An 18,899-nucleotide genomic window follows, 5' to 3' on the forward strand; every position below is an offset into this window, starting at 1 on the left:
CACACACACTGCCTCTCACTGGAGTACGGGCGTCACACACATTGACTCTCTCTCGGGTACGGGTTCCACACACACTGCCTCTCACTGGAGTACGGGTTCCACACACACTGACTCTCACTGGAGTACGGGCGTCACACACACTGACTCTCACTGGGGTACGGGTTCCACACACACTGACTCTGACTGGGGTACGGGTTCCACACACACTGACTCTGACTGGGGTACGGGTTCCACACACACTGACCCTCATTGGGATACTGGGTCCACACACACAGACTCTCACTGGGGTATGGGTTCCACACACACTGCCTCTCACTGGAGTACGGGCGTCACACACATTGACTCTCTCTCGGGTACGGGTTCCACACACACTGCCTCTCACTGGAGTACGGGTTCCACACACACTGACTCTCACTGGAGTACGGGCGTCACACACACTGACTCTCACTGGGGTATCGGTTCCACACACACTGACTCTCACTGGGATACGGGTTCCACACACACTGACTCTCACTGGGGTACGGGTTCCACACACACTGACTCTGACTGGGGTACGGGTTCCACACACACTGACTCTCACTGGGGTATTGGTTCCACAGATACTGACTCACTGGGGTACGGGTTCCACACACACTGACTCACTGGGGTACGGGTTCCACACACACTGACTCTCACTGGGGTACGGGTTCCACACACACTGACTCTCACTGGGGTACGGGTTCCACACACACTGACTCACTGGGGTACGGGTTCCACACACACTGACTCTCACTGGGGTACGGGTTCCACACACACTGACTGTCACTGGGGTATGGGTTCCACACACACTGTCTCACTGGGGTACGGGTTCCACACACACTGACTCTCACTGGGGTATGGGTTCCACACACACTGACTCTCACTGGGGTACGGGTTCCACACACACTGACTCTCACTGGGGTACGGGTTCCACACACACTGACTCACTGGGGTACGGGTTCCACACACACTGACTCTCACTGGGGTACGGGTTCCACTTACACTGACTCTCACTGGGGTATGGGTTCCACACACACTGACTCTCACTGGGGTACCGGTTCCACACACACTGACTCTCACTGGGGTATGGGTTCCACACACACTGACTCTCACTGGGGTACGGGTTGCACACACACTGACTCTCACTGGGATCCGGGTTCCACAGACACTGACTCTCACTGGGGTCCGGGTTCCATACACAACCTGAAGCGAAATAGTCAATTTACCTCGCAGTTTCACCAGCTGAGGTCAACTGATAGCGTTTTATAACAATTATTCTTTAATTAAGAAATGTGACAGAGGTTTGGTGCACAGCAGGATCCCATATGCAGCAACGTGATCATTACAAGTTGCCCTGTGTCCTCCCCAAGTGATGATGGTCGATTTGGCACCAGGCAAAGTCTCCCCAGTTCCCTCTCTCATCTCCTGTGGCATTATCCAGTGTGGGCAGGCGTGGGGCCTCGATTTGACAACTCTCCCCGAAAAAAGGTCCTCCGATAGTGCAGCGCTCCCACTGGTGTACGGCCTCTCTATGCCGGACAGTGTCCCCCGTGCTGGATGCGGGAGGGAGGACGGTTAACGTGCTGGGCATGGTTGTGATCTTGAGAAGCCCTGCTTGCATCAATTCTGAGGTCATATCTGAGGCAGCAGGCTGTATAGCCTTGATTTGTACGGTTGCCATGTCTGGTGGGGCCACATTCCTGGAGCTTCTTGTCACATGGCTGCCTGCCCGGAACTCCCGCACTCCCAAGCTTCCTACACCCCCATCCCGCCTTTGGCTGCCCAGAAGTGACCAAAGGTGGGGTGGCCACCTTTGGTTGACCCCAGCTGGAATAATGTGCACAGTTCCAGGCGCCACACTCCAGGAAGCATGTGAACACAGTGGAGAGCGTGCAGAAGAGGTTTGCAAGAACGCTACCAGGGATGAGAAACTTCAGTGAAGGGAATGGGTTGGAGGGGTCGAGACTGTGCTCCTTGGAGAGAAGGAGGAGGTTTGATAGCGATGTTCAAAATCATGAGAGGAGCTGGACAGAGCAGAGAGGGAGAAACTGTTCCCACTCGTGATAGGATCGAGAACGAGAGGGACTGGGTGGGTTGTGCTTGCAGAGGGCCAGACCGGATAGAAAGGGACCAAATGGCCTCACTCTGAGCTGTGATTGGCTGATGGTCCATACCAGCGTCGAGGCCAAGGGGGCACGAACATAATATCGGGCAGGGTAGGGGGACCCGAGCTGGCGGAAGGCCAAATCTCCGCTCGCCCCTGGGTATCTTCGTCCGAGCCCTCAAGTGGTGTGTCCCTCAGGATCTGCACTCGCCAGATGTGAGCCTTGCTTTAATGAACACATCTGTGAGCACTGCACTGAGTTTCAGTCACATCACTCTGTCAGAACTCCAGGATAAACTGCGAGCCACACTTAATAAATTCCCACCTCTTCCAATTCACTTCATGCATCAAGGTCAACACTTTTAACAGTTCATCTTCTTATTTATCATTTCGACAAAGTGTCGAGCTATTGACTGGGACTAGAGGACACAGAGCAGTGGAACTCTCCGCTGCCTCCGGGCCTTACTGCATTAATAAACACTTTGTTCCGACTGCCAGACAGACATCATAATATACCCACCGGGGCGCTGATGTGCGCCAGGGTGCTTCACCGGCCTGAAACCAGTCACAGACATGGCAGGAGACATACCCCCCGTCGGTGGGAGATGAGGCAGGGTCAGGATTCGGAAGCTGGTGTGAGGGAGGAGGTAGGGGATGGTAAACATTGACTGATAATGGAGACACAAGATTAGGGAGGGGCGAGGTCAGCGAGTGCAGTCCCCACCCACCCCTCACCACTGCCCCTACAACATGGGTTAAGCAATGACTGACGCAGATGTGTATAAATGTGTGCATGTCAGAGAATGAATCCAAACCCCTTCCCATTCACTCCCACTGTACACAGTCCCAATGAATCCAAACCCCTTCCCATTCACTCCCACTGTACTCAATCCCAATGAATCCAAACCCCTTCCCATTCACTCCCACTGTACTCAATCCCAATGAATCCAAACCCCTTCCCATTCACTCCCACTGTACACAATCCCAATGAATCCAAACCCCTTCCCATTCACTCCCACTGTACTCAATCCCAATGAATCCAAACCCCTTCCCATTCATTCCCACTGTACTCAATCCCAATGAATCCAAACCCCTCCCCGTTCACTCCCACTGTACACAATCCCAATGAATCCAAACCCCTTCTCATTCACTCCCACTGTACTCAATCCCAATGCATCCAAATCCCTTCCCATTCACTCCCACTGTACTCAATCCCAATGAATCCAAACCCCTTCCCATTCACTCCCACTGTACTCAATCCCAATGAATCCAAACCCCTTCCCATTCACTCCCACTGTACACAATCCCAATGAATCCAAACCCCTTCCCATTCACTCCCACTGTACTCAATCCCAATGAATCCAAACCCCTTCCCATTCACTCCCACTGTACTCAATCCCAATGAATCCAAACCCCTTCCCATTTACTCCCACTGTACACAATCCCAATGAATCCAAACCCCTTCCCATTCACTCCCACTGTACACAATCCCAATGAATCCAAACCCCTTCCCATTCACTCCCACTGTACACAATCCCAATGAATCCAAACCCCTTCCCATTCACTCCCACTGTACACAGTCCCAATGAATCCAAACCCCTTCCCATTCACTCCCATTGTACACAATCCCAATGAATCCAAACCCCTTCCCTTTCACTCCCATTGTACACAATCCCAACGAATGCAAGCCCCTTCCCATTCACCCCCACTGTACACAATCCCAATGAGTCCAAACCCCTTCCCATTCACTCCCACTGTATTCAATCCCAATGAATCCAAACCCCTTCCCATTCACTCCCACTGTACACAATCCCAATAAATCCAAACCCCTTCCTATTCACTCGACTGTACACAATCCCAGTGGATTCAAACTCCTTCCCAGGCACTCGACTGTACACAATCCCAATGGAATAAAACTCCTTCCCATTCACTCCCATTGTACACAATCCCAAAGGATCAAATGCCTTCCCATCTACTCCCATTGTACACAATCCGTGTGGATCAAATTGCTTCCCATTCACTTCCATTGCACATAATCCCAAAGATCAAAATCCTTCCCATTCACTCCTATTGTACAAAATCTCAATTTATCAAACCCCTTCCCGTTCACTCCGCTGCATCAAATTTCAATGGACTGTTAGGTGGTCAGTACTAATAAACAGGCTCGGCAAAGATGGAAGATCAGTACAAAGGAGTGCTGCACTGTCAGAGGATCAGGACTGAGGGAGTGCTGCACTGTCAGAGGATCAGTACTGAGGGAGTGTTACACTGTCAGAGGATCAGTACTGAGGCAGTGCTGCACTGTCAGAGGGTCAGTACTGAGGGAGTGCTGCACTGTCAGAGGGTCAGTACTGAGGGAGTGCTGCACTGTCAGAGGGTCAGTACTGAGGGAGTGCTGTACTGTCATAGAGTCAGTACTGAGGGAGCGCTGCACTGTCAGAGGATCAGTGCTGAGGGAGTGCTGCACTGTCAGAGGGTCAGTACTGAGGGAGTGCTGCACTGTCAGAGGGTCAGTACTGAGGGAGTGCTGCATTGTCAGAGGGTCAGTACTGAGGGAGTGCTGCACTGTCAGAGGGTCAGTCCTGAGGGAGTGTGGCACTGTCAGAGGGTCAGTACTGAGGGAGTGCTGCACTGTCAGAAGGTCAGTACTGAGGGACTGCTGCACTGTCAGAGGGTCAGTACTGAGGGAGTGCTGCACTGTCAGAGTATCAGTACTGAGGGAGTGCTGCACTGTCAGAGGGTCAGTACTGAGGGAGTGCTGCACTGTCAGAGGGTCAGTGCTGAGGGAGTGCTGCACTGTCAGAGGGCCAGTGCTGAGGGAGTGCTGCACTGTCAGAGGGTCAGTACTGAGGGAGTGCTGCACTGTCAGAGGGTCAGTGCTGAGGGAGTGCTGCACTGTCAGAGGGTCAGTACTGAGGGAGTGCTGCACTGTCAGAGGGTCAGTGCTGAGGGAGTGCAGCACTGTCAGAGGGTCAGTACTGAGGGAGTGCTGCACTGTCAGAGGGTCAGTACTGAGGGAGTGCTGCACTGTCAGAGGGACAGTACTGAGGGAGTGCTGCACTGTCAGAGGGTCAGTACTGAGGGAGTGCTGTACTGTCAGAGGGTCAGTACTGAGGGAGTGCTGCACTGTCAGAGGGTCAGTACTGAGGGAGTGCTGCACTGTCAGAGGGTCAGTACTGAGGGAGCACCATCAGAAGTACCACTGTCAGATCTGGATGGGAGTGATCCTACAAGTGTTACTGTGAAGTAGAGGCGTGACCTGGAGCCAATATCTGTCCCTGGCTGATCATCCACAGCAAACCGAATGACCTCTTCTTTCGAATCCCAAGAGCGGAACAGCCGAGGGGGGTTGTTCACGTCACATTTCTGGGATCTTGCTGTGCGCCAGTTGGCTATCGCAATCCCTCCGGTGCAAGACTCCAAATGCACATCAGTGGCTGTGAAATGCTTTGGGCCCCCTCGGGATGATGGAAGTGTGGCGGGGTGCGTAAAATGCAAATTCCTCCCCTGTCCCTGATTGACCAGCCCAGCAAAAGCTAAGATGACAGAAACAGCACTGGGCAAGGTGTGTCTTGTAAAGCTCTGCCCTCTGCCTGGTTTTGGAGCCCAGGTTTAATGCAGAAACCGTCATGAATAATGCAGCAGTCGTTAAACACTGGGACTGCTGAATATTCATGCCCAAGGCAGGCTCCACACAACATCTGGAAATTGGGGGACGGCATGGAGGGGAGGGAGGGAGAGTGTCACTCAGCCCACCGTGTCTGCATTCGAAGAGCTATCCTGTGGGAGTCAACCCCACCCTCCCTCTATCGCCCCACCATTTGTTTTTCTGTTGAAACATTGAGTTCCTTTTCCCACCCCTGGTGCGCAATAGTTTTCTCCCTCGTGTCATCGAATCCCTGCAGTGCAGGAGGCCATTCAGCCCAGTTAGTTCGCACTGACCCTCTGAAAGAGCGCCCTGCCTAGGCCCACACCCTACCCCCATAACCCCACCCAACCAACACATGGTGGCGACTCTGATTCTCTCAATCATTGACCCTCTTCTATCAGCCATTGGATACATTCCCCTCACGCATGCAACCAAACCTCCATGGGGGCTTGAAGACCTGAACCAATCGTTCCCACAATTCCAAAGGAATTTTTAAATTCATTTACAGGATGTGGGTGTCACTGGCCAGTCCAGCATTTGTTACCCATCCCTAATGCCCCTTGAGGACGGAGTTCCAGGACTTTGATCCAACGATAATGAAGGAACGGCAATATATTTCCAAGTCAGGGTGGTGAGTGACTTGGAGGGGAACCTCCAGGTGGTGGAGTTCCCAGGTATCTGCTGTTCTTGTCCTTCCAGATGATAGTGGCTGTGGGTTTGGAAGATGCTGCTGATGCTCATCAATAACTCCAGAAGCGAGATTGCAGACAATTGAAGGCTTTATTACACAAGATGTTCCCCCCAGCAGCGCAGGTACAGAAGGCAGCTGCTGGGGAGACGCGGGCTGTTATACAACGCCTTACTGGGCCCAACCAGCAGGCAGGCTTAACCAATGAGAACAGTAGCTCCTACACCAATGGTCTTACAGCATTACAGGGAACCGTAATACCTTTAATACCGACTACCACATTCACCCCCTGTTTAAAAAAAGAGTCCGGCGGGGGTGGTGGCCTCGCATTACACAGTGGTAGAGGTTAAGGGTATGGAGGTACCCGGTATACATCAGTACAGTGGTTTTGCCTCGTTACATCGCAACTATTTACAAAATTTATTTGCAGTTCAGAATGAAGCAATTAGTCGATCGGGGGCCCTGGTCGTCCTCTGCGATCGTCGTAGCTTCGGCGGTGATGCAGGCGCCGGCTCGGGCATCTGTGGCTCCGGGAGCGTGGCTTCGGCTTCTTCGGCAGCTTTATCACCCCTAGACGGGACCGGTATGAGGACCGATCCAGCTGGGAAGGGGGCGGCTGTGGGAGGGAGGGTGGGATTGATGGTGGGGGGGGGGGGGGATCCAGCGGGTGCCAGGTCCCGTAGGGAGACCGTATCCTGTAGGCCGTCGGGGTACACCACGTAGGCGTACTGAGGGTTAGCGTGGAGGAGGTGGACCCTCTCGACCAATGGGTCCGACTTGTGCGCCCGCACATGTTTGCGGAGCAGGATGGGTCCAGGAGCTGCCAGCCAGGTTGGGAGCGAGGTCCCGGAGGAGGACTTCCTAGGGAAGACAAGGAGACGTTCGTGAGGAGTTTGGTTGGTCGTGGTACCCACAGTGACCAGATGGAGTGGAGGGCATCCGTGAGGACCTCCTGCCAGCGGGAGACTGGGAGATTCCTGGACCGTAGGGCCAGTAGGACGGACTTCCAGACCGTTCCGTTCTCCCTCTCCACCTGTCCGTTTCCCGGGGGTTGTAACTGGTCGTCCTGCTTGAAGCAATGCCCTTGCTGAGCAGGAATTGACGCAGTTCGTCGCTCATAAAGGAGGACCCCCTATCGCTGTGTATGTAGGCGGGGAAACCGAACAGTGCAAAGATACTGTGGAGGGCTTTTATGACGGTGGCTGCGGTCATGTCTGGGCAGGGGACGGCGAATGGGAACCGGGAGTACTCGTCAATCACGTTCAGGAAGTACGTGTTGCGGTCGGTGGATGGGAGGGCCCTTTGAAGTCCAAGCTGAGGCGTTCAAAGGGACGGGGAGCCTTTATCAGGTGCGCTTTCTCTGGCCTGTAGAAGTGCGGCTTGCACTCTGCGCAGATTTGGCAATTCCTGGTGGCTGTCCTGACCTCCTCGATGGAGCAGGGCAGGTTGCGGGTTTTAATGAAATGGAAGAATCGAGTGATCCCCCGGGTGGCAGAGGTCCTCGTGGAGGGCTCGGAGGCGGTCCACTTGTGCGTTGGCACATGTGCCGCGGGATAGAGCACCAGGAGGCTCGTTTAGCTTCCCGGGACGATACAAGATCTCGTAGTTGTAGGTGGAGAGTTCGATCCTCCATCGTAAGATCTTGTCATTCTTTATCTTGCCCCGCTGTGCATTATCGAACATGAAGGCCACCGACCGTTGGTCAGTGAGGAGAGTGAATCTCTTACCGACTAGGTAATGCCTCCAATGCCGCACAGCTTCTACTATGGCCTGGGCCTCCTTTTCAACTGAGGAATGGCGGATTTATGAAGCATGGAGGGTACGAGAGAAGAAGGCCACGGGCCTGCCCGCTTGGTTGAGGGTGGCCGCCAGAGCTATGTTGGACATGTCGCTCTCGACTTGGAAGGGGAGGAACTCATTGATGGGGTGCATCGTGGCCTTTGCGAGTCCGCTTCGATGCAGCTGAAGGTCTGGCGGGCCTCTGTCGACAGGACAAAAACCGTGGATTGGATTAGCGGGCGGGCCTTGTCCGCGTAGTTGGGGACCCACTGGGCATAATAAGAGAAAAAGCCCAGGCAGCGTTTCAGGGCCTTGGAGCAGTGAGGGAGGGCAACTCCATGAGGGGGTGCATGCGTTCAGGGTCTGGGCCTATAACTCCATCATGCACTACGTAGCCGAGGATGGCTAGACGGTCGGTGCTGAACACGCATTTATCCTTGTTGTATGTGAGATTAAGGATTTTTGTGGTATGGAGGAATTTTCGGAGGTTGGTGTCGTGGTCCTGCTGGTCGTGGCCGCAGATGGTGACATTATCGAGGTACGGAAACGTGGCCCGCAAACCATACCGGTCAACCATTCGGTACATCTCTCGTTGGAAGACCGAGACTCCATTTGTGACACCGAAGGGAACACTTAGGAAGTGGTAGAGCTGCCCATCTGCTTCGAATGCAGTGTATTTGCAGTCGCTAGGGCGGATGGGGAGCTGGTGGTAGGCGGACTTTAGATCTACCGTGGAAAAGACCTTGTATTGTCGATCCTGTTGACCAGGTCGGATATGTGGGGGAGAGGATGCGCGTCAAGCTGCTTATACCTGTTGATGGTCTGGCTATAATCGATGACCATCCTATAATTCTCCCCGGTTTTTACAACCACTACCTGAGCTCTCCAGGGGCTGTTGCTAGCCTTAATGACACCTTCCCTCAGTAATCGCTGGATCTCCGACCTAATAAAGTCCGATCCTAGGTACTGTACCGTCTGCTCCTGGTGGCGACGGGTTTGCAATCCGGGGTGAGGTTCGCAAACAGGGAAGGCAGATCGACCTTGAGGGTCGCGAGGCTGCAGACAGTGAGGGGGGGTATAGGGCCGCCAAATTTAAAGGTTAAGCTTTGGAGGTTGCATTGAAAATTTAATCCCAGGAGTGTGGCAGCGCAGAGGTGGGGAAGGACGTAGAGCCGGTAATTTTTAAACTCCCTTCCCTGGACCGTGAGGTTCGCTATGCAGAACCCCTTGATCTCCATTGAATGTGACCCGGAGGCCAGGGAGGTTTTTTGGTTAACTGGGCGAACGGGGAGAGAACAGTGCCTTACCGTGTTGGGGTGTATGAAGCTCTCCGTGCTCCCACAGTCGATCAGGCAGGATGTTTCATGCCCATTGATGAGCACGGTCGTTGTTGCAGTCGAGAGTGTTCGGGGCCGAGACTAGTCCAGTGTCACCGAGGCTAGTCGTGGCAGAAGTTGGATGTTCTCCTCGGGCGATGTGTGGTCATCCAAGTAGGGGTCCTGAGAGTCCAGCCAAGATGGCGGCGCCCACTGGTCGCACATGGCTGGGGGTGCACAAGATGGCGGCACCCATCGATCACACGTGGTGTCTGAGAGACAAGATGGCGGCGCCCGGAGGTCACACGTGGCCCTGAAGGAGGAAGATGGCGGAGCCCGCTGGCCGCATGTGGCCCGTGGAGAGGGTTGTGGTGGCGGTCCCGATTCTCCTCCGGAGACCGCAGCGACCGCACGGTCGGAGCTAGCAAGGACCCGTGCCTCCTTGAGGCCTAGTGTCTCTCTCTAGCAATCGCTGGCGGATTTGGGAGGACAACATACCTGCAACAAATGCGTCCCGGATCAAAAGTTCTGTGTGGTCGCTGGCCGAAACTTGCAGCAGTTACAGTTCCTTCCCAACACCAGGAGCGCACGGTAAAACTCCTCCAGCGATTCCCCAGGGATTTGTCGCTAGTAGATGTCGGGCGTAGACCTGGTTTACAGGGCAAATATAGTGTCCTTTCAGCAGATTCATTGCGCCCTCGAAATCGTCCACATCCTCGATGAGAGTGTAGATTTCTGGGCTCACTCTCGAGTGCTCTGGGTGTAATTGCGGCCGTCCTGAGATATCCATTGAAATACGCCAGCCAGTGCTTGAAGGTTGCCGCTGAGTTTGCCGCGTGGGGGCTGAGTTGCAAACACTCCGGCTTGATTCAGAGCTCCATTCTTTAAAATCTAGTGTAATAAATTGATGCTCGATCAATAACTCCAGAAGCGAGATTGGAGACAATTGAAGGCTTTATTACACTAGATGTTTCCCCCAGCAGCGCAGGTACAGAAGGCAGCTGGTGGGGAGACGTGGGCTCTTATACTCCGCCGTACTGGGCGGAACCAGCAGGCAGGCTTCACCAATGAAAACAGTACTTCCTACACCAATGGTCTTACAGCATTACAGGGTAATACCTCTAATACCGACTACCACAGCTGCCGAAGGAACCTTGGTGAGTTACTGCAGTGCATCTTGTCATTGTTACACGCGGCTGCCGCTGTCCGTCGTGCTGGAGGGAGTGAATGTTTGTGCGGCTAGTCCCGTTTATTTTCCCCTGTCATCATGAGGCCAATATCCACCTTCAAATCAAACACCCAGAAACAGACCACCTGGTCCCTTGCTCCTGGGATCTTGCTCTGCCAGTTTCCCCCACTGGTACCACAATAACAACCACTTTGGAAGCACTCTGCAGGCCTCTAAGACACCGTGAAAGGCCGAGGCGCCACAGAAATGCAAAACTCTTTCTTTAACAAGGGGCAAATAACACCTTGCTGCCCAAACCCCCAGGTTTCCTGCTGGCTGTCCTCTCGAGATTTTGAATGAAGATGCCACGGGAATGCCTGCTTCCAGTTTTGTTAGGCAAGGAGTCACGTCTAACCGTCTGAGTCTATTTTCTGATCAGGCCAGTGAACTGATCAGGACGGCAGTCGAGGCTGAATTGTGAGGACTGCTCTGCATTCAGCTGGGCAATGTAGGCCAAGAGCCCAACAGGTCAAATCCGATCGGATACGTCAAGAAGAATTCTCTTGGTCTCCAGCCTCTGTCAAAGTTTTAGTTCCGAAATATTTCTCGGCATTTGAACCTTCTATCTTTCCCAATTTGGAAGAAATAATATTAATCCGGTTTCCGATCTGTTCAACATTTTCTGAAAGGCACATTTTCTACCGAGGCTTCCGATTGGTGGAAGCAGAACCGACACCTGACTTGCCAATAGCCCAAAGGTTCATTTCCAAAATGCCAGTTTCCAATCTTGAGGGCCTCCTCACAGCTAGTGCTGCACTCTCTGGAAGTCACCCTCACCTATCCTTTTCAATGATGTTGGCTGAGGGATAGATATTCGACACAGGACACCGGGAAGACCACAAACCTTCTCCGAAACCCCACACGTCTGACCGTGAGATCAATGATCTCCGTCACCCACCAGAGAGGGCAGACAGGGCTTCGATTTAATGTCTGATCTGAAAGACAGCAACTATAACAGTGCAGCGCTCTCTCAGAATTGACCCACTCTGTCAGTGCAGCACTCCTTCAGTACTGACCCTCTGACAGTGCTGCGTTCCCTCATTACTGACCCTCTGACAGTGCAGCACTCCGTCTCAGGACTGACCCTCCAACAGTGCAGCACTCCCTCAGTACTGACCCTCCGACAGTGCCGCTTTCCCTCCGTACTGACCCTCTGACAGAGCAGTGCTCCCTCAGCACTGACCCTCCAACAGTGCAGCACTCCTTCAGTACTGACCTTCCAACAGTGCATGAAAATTTACAATGGGGTCCCCCACTGAACACAGATGAGGAGATTCCTTCTCACTCAGAGGGTTGCGAGTCTGCGGAACTCTTTCCCCTGCCCCTCAGAGACTGGTGGAGACTGGATCATTAAAATTTTTGAAAGCAGAGGTAGATCCTTGACTGACATGGAGTCAGAGGTTATCGGGGGTGGGGATCAATGCAGGATTGAGGATGTTGTACCGGCCTATTTCAATGTGTTGAACAAGCTCATTTACCTTGTTCCATATACTGCGCGCATTTAATAATAATTATTATTAAATGCGTGCAGCATACGGAACAAGGTAAATGAGCTTGTTGCGCACAGTGAAATTGGCCAGTACGGCCAGTACGATGTTGTGGGCATCACAGAGACGTGGCTGCAAGGGGATCAGGGCTGGGATCTAAATATCTAAGGATATGTATCCTATTGAAAGGACAGGCAGATGGGCAAAGGGAGTGGGGTTGCATTGTTAGTAAGGAATGAAGTTAAATCGATAGCAAGGAGCGATATGGGATCAGAAGGCATAGAATCTCTGTGGGTAGAGTTGAGGAATCGCAAAGGGAAAAAGACCCTGATGGGAGTTATGTACAGGCCCCCTAGCAGTAGTCAGGATGTGGGGCAGAAAATAAATCAGGAGATAGAGAAAGCATGTAAAAAAGGCAATATTGCAATCATCATGGGCGACTTCAATATGCACGTGGACTGGGAAAATCAGATTGGTAGTGGATCCCAAGAAAAGGATTTGTGGAATGTTTAAGAGATGGTTTTTGGAGCAGCTTGTGGTAGAGCCCACTAGGGAATAGGTAATTCTGGATTTTGTGATGTGTAATGAGGCAGACTTGATTAGGGAACTTAAGGTCAAGGAACCCTTAGGGAGCAGTGACCACAATATGATAGAATTTACCCTGCAGTTTGAGAGGGAGAAGCTGCAATCAGATGTAACGGTATTACAATTAAATAAGGGTAAGTACAAAGACATGAGGGAGGAGCTGGCCAGAGTTGATTGGAAAAGGAACCTACCAGGGAAGACAGTGGAACAGCAATGGCAGGAGTTTTGCGGGTTATTAGGCAGGCACAACAGAAATTCATCCCAATGAGGAGGAAACATGCTCAGGGGACAACAAGGCATCCGTGGCTGACAAGGGATGTCAAGGACAGCATAAAAGCTAAAGAAAAAGCATAGAAAGTGGCAAGGATTAGTGGGAAGCCAGAGGTTTGGGAAGCCTTTAAAAGTGAGCAGAGGACAATAAAAAAGCAATAAGGGGAGAGAAGATGAAGTATGAGTGCATGGTTTAATATGAAGGAAGATAGGAAGAGTTTTAAAAAATATATAAAAGGTAAGAGAGAGGCAAAAATAGACATTGGACCACGGAAAATGATGCTGGAGATGTAATAATAGGAAATTAAAGAAATGGCAGACAAACTGAATAGTTACTTTGCATCAGTCTTCACGGTGGAAGACACCAGTGGGATGCCAGAGTTCCAGGAGAATCAGGGGGCAGAGGTGAGTGCTGTGGCCATGACTAAGAAGAAGGTTCTGGGGAAACTGAAAGGTCTGAAGGTGGATATGTCAGCTGAACCTGTTGGACTACAGCCCAGGGTCCTAAAAGAGATATCTGAGGAAATTGTGGAGGCATTGGTGATGATCTTTCAGGAATCATTGGAGGCAGGAAGGATCCCAGAGATCTGGAAAGTGGCTAATGTAACTCTGCTGTTTAAGAAGGGAGGGAGGCAAAGACAGGAAATTACAGGCCGGTTAGCCTGACTTCGGTCATTGGTAAGATTTTAGAGTTTGTTATTAAAGATGAGATTGCGAGGTACTTGGAAGTGCATGTTAAAATAGGACTGAGTCAGCAAGGCTTTGTCAAAGGGAGCTCGTGTCTGACAAATCTGTTAAAGTTCTTTGAGGACGTAACAAGGAAGTTAGACAAAGGAGAACCAGTGGACGTGATTTATTTAGATTTCCAGAAGGCCTTTGACAAGGTGCCGCATAGGAGGCTGTTAAATAGGTTAAGAGCCCATGGTGTTAAGGGTAAGATCCTGGCATGGATAGAGGATTGGCTGACTGACAGAAGGCAGAGAGTGGGGATAAAGGGGTCTTTTTCCAAATGGCAGCCGGTGGCTAGTGGTGTGCCTCAGGGGTCTGTGTTGGGACCACAACTTTTCACAATATACATTAATGATCTGGAAGAAGGAACTGAAAGCACTGTTGCTTAGTTTGCAGATGATACAAAGATCTGTAGAGGGACAGGTAGAATTGAGGAAACAAGGGGGCTGCAGAAGGATTTGGACAGGCTAGGAGAGTGGGCAGTGGAGTGGCAAATGAAATACAATGTGGAAAAGTGTGAGGTTATGCACTTTGGAAGGAGGAATTTAGGCATTGACTATTTTCTAAATGGGGAAATGCTCAGGAAATCAGAAGCACAAAGGGACTTGGGCGTCCTTGTTCACGATTCTCTTAAGGTTAACGTGCAGGTTCAGTCGGCAGTCAGGAAGGCAAATGCAATGTTAGCATTCATGTCAAGAAGGCTAGAATACAAGACCAGGGATGTACTTCTGAGGCTGTATAAGGCTCTGGTCAGACCCCATTTGGAGGATTGTGAGCAGTTTTGAGCCCCATATCTAAGGAAGGATGTGCTGGCCTTGGAAAGGGTCCAGAGGAGGTTCACAAGAATGATCCCTGGAATGAAGAGCTTGTCGTATGAAGAACGGTTGAGGACTCTGAGTTTGTACTCGTTGGAGTTTAGAAGGATGAGAGGGGATCTTATTGAAACTTACAGGATACTGCGAGGCCTGGATAGAGTGGACGTGGCGAGGATGTTTCCACTTGTAGGAGAAACTAGAACCAGAGGACACCAAGTCAGACTAAATGAACGATTCTTTAAAACAGAGATGAGGAGGAATTTCTTCGGCCAGAGGGTGGTGAATCAGTGGAACTCTACCGCAGAAGGCTGTGGAGGCCAAATCACTGAGTGTCTTTAAGACAGCGATAGATAGGTTCTTGGTTAATAAGGGGATCAGGAGTTATGGGGAGAAGGCAGGAGAATGGGGATGAGAAAAATATCAGCCATGATTAAATGGCGGAGCTGACTTGATGGGCCAAGTGGCCTAATTCTGCTCCTGTGTCTTATGGTCTAATGGTGTTAGGCAGAAATGTGGAGTCAAGGCTTCAATCGGATTATCCATCATCCTATTGAGTGGCAGGATCAGGCTCAAGGGGTCAATTGGCCCCTCCCACCTCTAATTCGTCCAACCGTAACGGCTAAATGTTGGTTTGAGGGTTCAGTTCCAGGAATACACGGAGAGCAGAAAAGAAAAACAGCGGAGGTAACGGGAGAAGTTAATTGACAAAGACACATGGAGACGTGTCAGCTTAACCTCAGAATCCTTGAGGGACGTATTATTAAAAATATTACTCACAAGACAGCACTGTGCCAAAAGGAGCAGGCCTGGAGGAATGGTCTTTGCCCTGGGCAAGATGTGACGTTTCCTGTCTTCCTCTACAAGGTTCTATTTTGTCTTCTACTTTTCACCCACAACAGGTTATGTCAGCCTCAATCTATTCAAATATTCAGAGGCTATCCGCAGGAACGTTAAAAAGAAAACATTTACTCCAAGATAAGTAAGGAAATGTTAGGCCATGCAACAAAATGCTCAATCATAGAGGTCAGTTTTCTAAGGGGAATTAATGAAGGAGGAGAAAGATAGAGGTGGAGAGGGTTTAGGGAGGGAGTTCCAGGGCTCAGGGCCCATAAGACATAGGAGCAGAATTATGCCATTCAGCCCATCGAGTATGCATCGGCCCTTGGAAAGAGCACCCTACTTAAGCCCACACCTCCACCCTATCTCCATAATCCGGTAACCCCACCTAACAGTTTTGACACTAAGGGGCAATTTAGCATGGTCAATCCACCTAACCTGCACTTCTTTGGATTGTGGGAGGAAACCAGAGCACCCGGAGGAAACCCTTGCAGACACGGGAAGAAAGTGCAAACTCCACACAAACAGTCACCCGAGGCTGGAATTGAACCCGGGACCCTGGAGCTGTGAAGCAGCAGTGCTAACCGCTGTGTTACCATACCGCCCTTATGGGGACGAGAAACATATCATGGCTGATATGTTTCTCGTCCCCATTCTCCTGCCTTCTCCCCATAACCCTTGATCCCCTTATTAATCAAAAGACTCTCTATCTCTGTCTTAAGAAATTCAGTGACTTGGCCTCCACAGCCTTCTGTGGCAATGACTTCCACAGGTTCATAAACCTGTGGCTGAAGAAATTCCTCTTCATCTCAGTTTGAAAGGATTGTCCCTTCAGTCTGAGGCTGTGCCCTCAAGTTCTAGTTTCTCCTATTAGGGGAAACATCCTCTCCACATTAACTCTATCTAGGTCCCCCAGATAGCCAAAAGCACGGTCGGCAATGGTGGAGAGATGGGCATTGGGGGGTGCTCAAGAGGCCGGAATTGGGGGAACCCAGAGAACTCAGGGATGTAGGGAGCTGGAGGAGGTTACAGAGGTAGGGAGGGTTGTAGGGGCTGCACGAGGTAACAGAGATAGAGAGGGTTATAGAGACTGGAGGAGGTTACAGTGATCGGGTGGGTTGGAGGGCGCTGGAGGAGATTACAGAGATAGGGGTGTTGTAGGGTTTGGAGGAGCTTATAGAGATGGGGATGGTTAATTTTAGAATCCCTACAGTGCAGAAGGAGGCCATTCTGCCCATTGAGTCTGCACCGATCCCTGGAAAGAGCACCAGACCCCAGCCCCACAAACCCATCCTACCCCCAATACCCAGTAAGCCCACCTAACCTTTTGAACACTAAGGAGCGATTTACCATGGCCCATCCACCTAACTTGCACACCTTTGGACTGTGGGAGGATACCGGAGCACCCGGACAAAACCTACGCAGACACGGAGAAAGTGCAATCTCCACACAGTCACCCAAGGTCAGAATCAAACCTGGGTCCCTGGCGCTGTGAGGCAGCAATGCTAACCACTGTGCCACCATGCCGCCCCCTAGGGGCTGGAGGAGGTTACAGAAATAGGGAGGGTTCTGGTGACTGGAGGAAGTTACAGAAATATTGATGGGAGGACAGGTGCAGCGCAAGGAAGGATTTGAAAATATATTTAGTCAATGCCGCAAGACATTGAGTTTCCAAGTACAGGCCACTCGGTCCATCTAATCCATACCAGGGATTCTGCTCTACCTCAGCCTCCACATTCTCCCCACTCTCTGGGTCAGGAAGTGTCTCTGAATTCCTGACTGGATTAATTTGTGACTGTCGCATATTGACGTCCCCTAAGTTCAGCTCTGCTCCCCCTCGCCCTCCAGGAATTGGCTGCCCCTTTGGAGTGCAGCCACTGTTGTCGAGGTCTGTAGTGATTCAACAGAAAAAGACGTTCTCAAGCAAATGCACGTGAATCACCAGCTTTTTCTTCTGCACATTGACAGGAGCTGACACTGAGATATACACCCCACGTGTACTCTCAAACAAGAGCAAATTGGCAACCTGGGCTGCAGACATAAATTGTGTCAGAATGATTGTTTTTTTGTACTTTAAAGCCACTGGATGAGAGAGGGCAGACAGGAGTGTTTGATGGGGTTGTGTTGTAAAAAAAATGGGATCACAATAGCTAACACTCACCTTGGGATATAGCAGTGCCATTGCCAGATATGGTGACGGATCGACACAATTCCAGCACTGCAGATAAACCAGAAAGCTATTTGTATCATCCTGTCATTAACTGGGGTTTACTGATGCAGAAATCTTACTGGTTAGGCCGACAACTGAGGAGAAAGAAAATCTTCATTATTGGATCCCCTGCTGCCCCACTTGCAGCCTCAATGTGAGGTGAACACGTGCCTGTTGAAATTAAGTTGTCCTGTGGGAAGGGAACTGAGATTGTGTACAATGGGAGTGAATGAGAAGGGGTCTGAGTCCATTGGGATTATGTACAATGGGAGTGAATGGGAAGGGATTGGGTATAATGGGAGTAAATAGGAAGAGGTGTGAACCAATGGGATTGTGTACAAGAGAAGGAATGAGAATGGGTTTGGGTCCATTGGGATTGTGTAAAAAGGGAGTGAATGCAAAGGGATTTGTGTAGCCTGGGGGTAATTAGGAAGAGGTTTGATCCAATGGGATTGTGTACAAGACGATGAATCGGAAGAGGTTTGGGTCCATTGGGATTGTATAAAAATGGAGTAAATGGGAATAGGTTTTATCCATTGGGATTGTGTAAACTGGGAGTAAATGGGAAGGGGTTTGATCCATTGGGATTGTGTACAGTGAGAGTGAATGGGAAGGGGTTTGGGTTCATTGGGATTGGATACAGTGGGGGTGAATGTGAAGGGTTTTGGGATCATTGGGATTGTGTACAATTGGAGTGAATGGGAACAGGTTTGATCCAATGGGATTGTGTACAAGAGGAGGAATGGGAAGGGGTTTGGGTCCATTGGGATTGTGAAAAATGGAGTGAATGCAAAGGGGTTTGGGTCCATTGGGATTGTGTACAACAGGAGAGAATTGGAAGGGGTCTGATCCATTGGGATTGTGTACAGTGGGAGTGATTGGGAAGGGGTTTGGTCCATTGTGATTGTGTACAGTTAAGTGCTGGACTTAATTCTGGGGAATGAAGATGGATAGGAGGTTGTGGTGGTGGTGGTGGGGAGCATTTTAGGCACTAGCACATGGTACAATTTCAGATTGTTATGGATAAAGAAATAGATAAGTTTAAAAAAAAAAGTTTTGGATTGGGGTAGAGCGGATTTTAGTAACAGGTAGGTCAGGTGTTTTTCACATGGCAGTGCAGACGCGATGGCCAAAGATCCTCTTCTGCATAGTGTGTTTCTCTAGAATGAATGAGAAGGGTTTGAT

General features: G+C 50.9%; 1 protein-coding gene across 3 annotated transcripts in view; it reads left to right on the top strand.

Annotated features, from left to right (window-relative positions):
* cadm4 (cell adhesion molecule 4) overlaps window positions 1-18,899 on the top strand; it is a 667,928-nt gene that overhangs the window by 241,057 nt on the left and 407,972 nt on the right. The window lies entirely within an intron of this gene.

The sequence above is a fragment of the Scyliorhinus torazame genome, chromosome 12 (genome assembly GCF_047496885.1).
Source record: "Scyliorhinus torazame isolate Kashiwa2021f chromosome 12, sScyTor2.1, whole genome shotgun sequence".
Taxonomy (NCBI): Eukaryota; Metazoa; Chordata; class Chondrichthyes; order Carcharhiniformes; family Scyliorhinidae; genus Scyliorhinus; species Scyliorhinus torazame.